Source organism: Peromyscus eremicus, chromosome 5, assembly GCF_949786415.1.
Source record: "Peromyscus eremicus chromosome 5, PerEre_H2_v1, whole genome shotgun sequence".
In the NCBI taxonomy this organism is placed as follows: Eukaryota; Metazoa; Chordata; class Mammalia; order Rodentia; family Cricetidae; genus Peromyscus; species Peromyscus eremicus.
Window position 1 is genome coordinate 115,135,397 of NC_081420.1, and position 6,300 is coordinate 115,141,696.

At 49.7% G+C, this 6,300-nt stretch overlaps 1 long non-coding RNA gene across 1 annotated transcript; it reads right to left on the reverse strand.

The window, feature by feature from the left end:
* Positions 1-219: 219 nt before the first annotated feature.
* On the reverse strand, positions 220-4,201 carry LOC131911859 (uncharacterized). The gene is made up of 4 exons (XR_009379442.1): positions 4,088-4,201; positions 2,230-3,058; positions 1,330-1,454; positions 220-445 (listed from the first exon to the last, which is right to left on the reverse strand). It is a non-coding gene; the product is annotated as an uncharacterized LOC131911859 (long non-coding RNA).
* Between the last annotated feature and the right edge of the window lie 2,099 nt (positions 4,202-6,300).

Below are 6,300 nucleotides of genomic sequence, written 5' to 3' on the forward strand. Positions count from 1 at the left end.
ACAAGTGTAAGCTCAGGTCGAGTTTTTATAATTAACAAGTCTTCATGCTATTTGTGAGCTGGTAGTCCTGACACAAAAGCTTGCTACAGTAACTCTTACATCTTTGGTGAACTGGTTGTTCTTCCCACTTCCACTTCCAGAGTGCTGGGTTACAGGCATGCACCTACATTAGCCTCTGGGCAAAGGTGGTATTCTAGGGGAGGCTAGCAACCCAACAGTCTTGCTGGTTCAGGGCTGGAAGGTACTCCTCTGAGTCTGGAATACTTGATGTGGGTGGCAGTGAACAGAGTGAGAATCCTCTGCCAGAGAGGTGGGCTTGGCTAGATCTCCAAGGAACAGGTGTCCCCAGATAAAGGCCTTGTGCTTCACCCCAGGGGCAGCAGGAGCCCTTGACAGGTGTTGAGCAGGGGTGGGCAGCTCCCTCTGTTACCATCTCTGTGATGTCCTGGGGCAGAAGAAAGAAAAAGTGGGGATGAAGAGGAGGTCCACTTCTCTGACCCAGCTGTCCACCTGCTGTCTATGTGAGGGTTTGTCATGGGGCTCTCTACTTTGGGCAGCTGTTTCATGAGGAATGCTCTTTTTCTGTCCTCCATCTGTGGCAGCATAGATCTGTCTGCCTGTCAGAGGGTCTCTACCTTACTTATGGACCCTCCTGTCATCGGAATTCCATGTCTTGGTATCAGGCTATTGGGAGTTTTTCCAGCTTTGGGCTGTCTGCCCTGTATATGTAAGCTGAAGAGCCTCACTAGAGTCCCCTCCTGGTCTGTCTCAGGCATGGTATAGTCAATATGCTCTCTGTGAGGATTCTTGTTTGAAGATACCCACACAAATCCCCTTACTGTCATCTAAATGGGGCAAAAGACACAAAGAACTCCATCCCTGGCCCAAGACTCCAGTCCCTGCTGGAGCCTGGACTTTGTTTTCCACACCAGCCTGAAAGCAGAACCCAACCCGGACTCCCCCTCCCGCTCCCCTCCCACCCCCCTTCCTGTCCCCCTCCCGCCCAGAATGCTGAATTGCAGTTTCCTCATTGCTTTGCAGCTGCTTTTATGCTGTGTCATGGTTGGGAGGGGGGATTTCACACAAAGGGAAGGCAGATTTTGCTGAGTCACCCTCAGCCTCCCTCTGAATAGTTAGTTGGTACAAAGGGCAGCTTTAGCCTCGGGCAGGAGGAAATGAAAGTTCTAGCAAGGTACAGAAGCCTCTTGTTTGGTTCTAAATTGTAAAGCCCTGTCTGAAACACTTCAAACTGCATGCACATGAGCGTGCATACACACACACACACACACACACACACACATACACACACACACAGTTGCTGCTGTTTACCCCATTCCTCTGTCACAGAAAGAAGCTGGCAGTTCCATCTGAAGAATGGAAAGCCTTGAAGTTGCGGCTGATCCCTCTTAGGTCTGTTCTATCCTGGAATCCACCGCAGCAGCCTGTGAAATGGGCTGGGGGAGGGTGTGTGTGTGTAAGGCTGGGCACTCCTGTAGCAGGAGTTCCCCAACATTCTAGCTTCCTGAGGCTGACTGTGCATGTCAGCTTGCGGCTGTGTCCCCCATCTTTATAGGAGGTGGGACAGCATTTCCCTGTCCTCTTACCCCTTTCCTCATCCATAAACTGTGTCTGGACCCATCATGCACTTTGTAATGACCCTGGATCCTGAAGGATGGTCCTGGACAGTCTCACAACTGCCTTCGGAATTTCTCTCTGGTTTTGATGTCAGAGTATAGACATCTTTGAGGGGTGGGTATTCAGCTAGCCACTGCAGCAGGAAGAAGGGCATGGATTGGGTGGGGTTTTTTGGGTGCATGAGGCAAAGGAAGTCAGGAAGCTGAGTCAGTGTTGGCATGGTTGCGGGGCAGGGGCTGGGAAAGGACCAGAACAGCCTGGTCTGGTTGCTTCTGTCCCCAAATTCTGAGTAGCCTATCTTCTAGCTACATCTGGGGCTCCCAGAGAACAAGCCAGGCCCCAGGAGTCAGAACCTCAGGGTAAACAAAAGTTGTGTCGCTAATGGGTCAGTGCCTCCCTCTTTGGGTGCTCCAACTCCCCATGTTGAAAAGAAGATTCATGTTGTTTCATTTTCTGCGGTCCTTGGAATAACAGAAAAATAACAGAATAATTTCTTTATCTACAGATTTTCTATTATTCCCCCTAAAACTCCTGGACCCTCCATGATAGGGCTTCAGGTGGGGTGGTCAGGAGGGAGGCCTGGCTTCCTCTTACCAGGGCTAACATTCTGGTTCTGCTGTCAATATAGCTGAGTGACAAGGAAGTTCCTTGACTTCACTGTTCCTCATGAGACTCAAGTAGACGAAGAGACATGTGGATGGCCATTGGACAGACCTGTGGGCTGCTGTGGGAGTGAGCCGGGCTTCTGCACTCAGAAAGTACTCCACTTGTGGCTAGGGTTGCACTTTGTGATCATAGCTTGGTTTCAGCCCTTCTGGCAGCTTAGTGCCATGACATCCAAACACAGCATCCCCATTCCCTCAGGAGCCTTTGTGCAGCCACATTCTTACAGTTAATATTAACCATCTGACACGTGCCAGTCACAGGTCCAGCCCTGAGGATTTACAGCACAAAGTGGACAGCGTCCCTGCTCGCCTGCTCTCCACCCTCCCTGGGGAAGATGGCCCTCTCCAGAACACCTACAGAAGCACCCGCTGGTTGGCAGTAGTCATAGCCACTTGTCCTGTCTACACTATTCGCAGGCAGAAGATATGCCACCTGCTCTCCAGGGACTGTGGAGTCCTCCTGTTACAGTGAATTCACATCCTATCTTAAGCCTCTGTCCTGGTCTGTAAAGTGGAGTTCTCGAGAGTGTGAAATGAGTTGTCTACGTGCAGTAGGTCTGCAGTTCCTGGAGCTGCTCTTCTGTTGTCACTGCTCACAGTGGCACAAGTAATGACACAGATTCTTGGGCACATGCAGGTGAGGCTTTGGCCATCCCTTTCCCTCTATGGGGGAGTCCACCCTTGACAGGCAGTTGCCAATCTTCATTCGTCTTTTTTTCAGAGCTGATGACTTGCAACCACTATTTCTAAATGATATCCTTAAAAATAGAAGAAACAAAGAATGGAATCCTTGTTAACATCAGAAGTCAGTTTTAGGCTGGAGAGAAAGGTGCCTCAGAGGCTGACAGTACTTGCTGCTCTTCCAGAGGACCTGCATTTGGTTCCTAGCACCCACATGGGCAACTCACTACCACCTGTAACTCTAGTTCCTGGGGATCCAACCCGCTCTTCTGACCTTCTCAAGCATTTGTATGCATGTGGATGAATGCATTATACTTGGGTCCAAACACACACATAAAATACTTTTTTTTTCTTTTGAGGCAGGGGTCCTCCTTGTAGTCCTGGCTGTCTTGGAACTCACTCCGTAGACCAGGCAGGCCTCCAATCACAGAGATCTGCCTGCTTCTGCCTCCTGAGTGATGGGTCTAAAGGCATGAGCCACTATTGCCTAGCAATAAATATTTTTTAAAGAAGTCATTTTTAACCCAAAACAGGACAACTAGAACTCTGAGTGCCTTGAGGAACCACTCAGTACTGAGCCCACATCATCAGGAATTCAGGTGATTGTCCAAGCCCTACCCTGCTAAGCCTCAGTGGGTATCTGTGATGATGGATGTGTCCTGACTTCAAGGTCTCACACTGGTAGGCATCAGGAAGTCATGGTGTAGACCAGGTTCTAGAACAGTGCGGAGGAGGCAGCCAGACACTCAGGTGCTGCTCTCCATGAGACCCTAGGCAGCACACTTCATTCAGGTTTCCCCATCTGTGAAACCTGAGCCATCTCCCCAGCACTATGATGTATAGGGATGAACCATGGTGCTAGCAAACCAAGCAGGACTGAGTGTCCATAAGAGAGTTGAGAAAACCAGCTGTCCTCAGAGTTCTGAGAAGACAGATTCAGGTAGACTCAGGACCCTGGTGGGTCAGTCCCTAGGGTTGCCCACCAGCATCTCACTTTGACAAACATTGTCTGTTAGTTCTGGAACCTTCTAGATTCTTTTTTTTGTTTGTTTTGTTTTTCAAGACAGGGTTTCTCTGTGTAGCTTTGCGCCTTTCCTAGAACTCACTCTGTAGCCCAGGCTGGCCTTGAACTCACAGAGATCCGCTTGCCTCTGCCTCCCGAGTGCTGGTATTAAAGGCGTGCACCACCACCGCCAGCCCCTTCTAGATTCTTGAGGGGCTACTCCTGTCCTGTCACTGAGAAGAGAGAATTCTGGAAAGAATCCAAATTCTGCCCAGAGGCAACTCATTCAGAGTTCCTTTTTTTTTTTAAAGATCCTGCGGCAGTGCTTGCCAGGGTCATATGACTTATTCCCTTGCAGACCAGGCCAGCCCGCCCCGGGGCAGGGTGTTGCAACAGGAGCTCAGCTGGGCGGCCGCCACGTGACCCGCTTACTTAAAAGGCTAGTTCGGGCAGCTGCTCACAGTCGTGTTTCCTCCAGAGTTTCCGCAGACAGCCATTGAGTGGAGCCTGCCGGAGCGGAGCCATCTGAAGCACAGCCCGGAGCCTAAAGCAGACAGAATCAGCCTGAGCCAGCCCAGCCCAGCCCGGTGATGGAGCGCCCACAGCCCGACAGGCAAGCAGCTGCGTGGGGACGGGAAGTGTGGCGATCCTCGTGCCCTGTTCAGCCAGGGAATGCTGTGGGGCCAGGGGACGAATTACCGCCCAGTGTACCTGTAGCCGTGGGCAGCTGGAGGGAGAAAATGTGATTCATCCCTCTGGCACCCTGTGGGTGACGGGATGGGAGTGTCTTTGTGGTATCCAGGTTTGACGGTTGGTGAGCACACTGCTGAGTCCTGGAACCATGGACTCACTATTCTATGCTTGGCTCTCCCTGTGGCACGGAGTGCTCACTTGTCAGGCTGGACATAACCTTGGTTGTGCAGTTCTCAACCTTACAGGAGAATTGCAAAACAGCAATAGCAGAACTAGAGGGTGTTTAGGCTGCTTTTTGTTTTGTTTGTTTTTTGTTTTGTTTGTTTTGTTTTGAGAGAGAGGGTCTCTTGGAACTCGATATGTAGACCAGGTTGGCCTTGAACTCAGATTAGCCTCCCTTTGCCTTCTGAGTGCTGGGACTAAAGGTGCTCCACCACCATACTTGACTTTTTCTTCTTCTTTTTTTTTTTTTTTTTTTGAGACAGAATTTCCAGGCTGGCCTTGAACTTACTTTGTAGACCAGGCTGGCCTCGAACTCAGAGACCTGCCTGCCTCTGCCTCCCGAGTGCTGAAATTAAAGATATGCACCACCATCACTATGTTTTATTTATTGTGCATATAGGGTGGCTACATATGTGCCATACTAAACATGTAGAGGTCAGAGAACAACTTCAGGGGATCACTTTTCTCCTTCTACCATATGAGTTCCAAGGAAGAGGGGCATGGTGGCAAGTGCCTTCACTGGCAGAGCTAGCTCACACTGTCTACCTCTAACTCCTGTGCTTTTAGCGTTAAGGATTGGACTTAGGACTTCAAACATTCCAGACAAGCACTCTACCACTAAGGTGCAACATCACCCCTTTTTTATTTAAAGGCAGTGTCTTAACTAAGTCCTCCAGGCTGGCCTGGATCTCTCAATCCCCCTGCTGCAGAACTCCTTTGACTGCTTAATGCAGACACTTTGAGTGTAATCTGGGTGTGTGTGTGTGCAAGGGGTTTTTTTCTTTTTTCTTGACTGTCCTTCCTACATAGCCCTGATGGTCCTGAAATCCACCATGTAAACAGACCAGACTTCAAATTCACAGAGATCCCCCTGCCTCTGCTCCTGAGTGCTGGGAGTAAAGGTGGGTTATGAAATTTGTAATAGAAACTTTTTGAAAGAAACCTTCACATTAGGTCTAAAAGCTTATCAAGGTGTCTACCCTTAGCCAGGAGTGGTGGCTCATGCCTTTAATCCCAGCACTAAGGAGGCAGAGGCAAGACAGATCTCTGTGTTCGAGGACTGCCTGGTATGCAGAGTGAGTTCCAGAACAGCCAGGACTACACTGTCTCAAAAACCAAAATAAAATAAAATAAATCAACCCTTGAGCATGGTCCTCAGACTGATGTGACTCCTCTCGGTGGTCAGGCCATACTTTCCCTCCCCTTCACTGGGAATAATTGGGACAGGAATTCTCCCTGTGGCTTGGGGGACTATATCCCATAGTATTTAATGACTGATGATTATTTGCAGGGTTAAGGCCATGGCTTGGCCTAGTAAAGACGTTGTACCTATTCTGCAGGTACAACGTGTGAAGATGAACATTCTTGGTTTAGCTTGAAAAGAACCACCACAGCCACCCC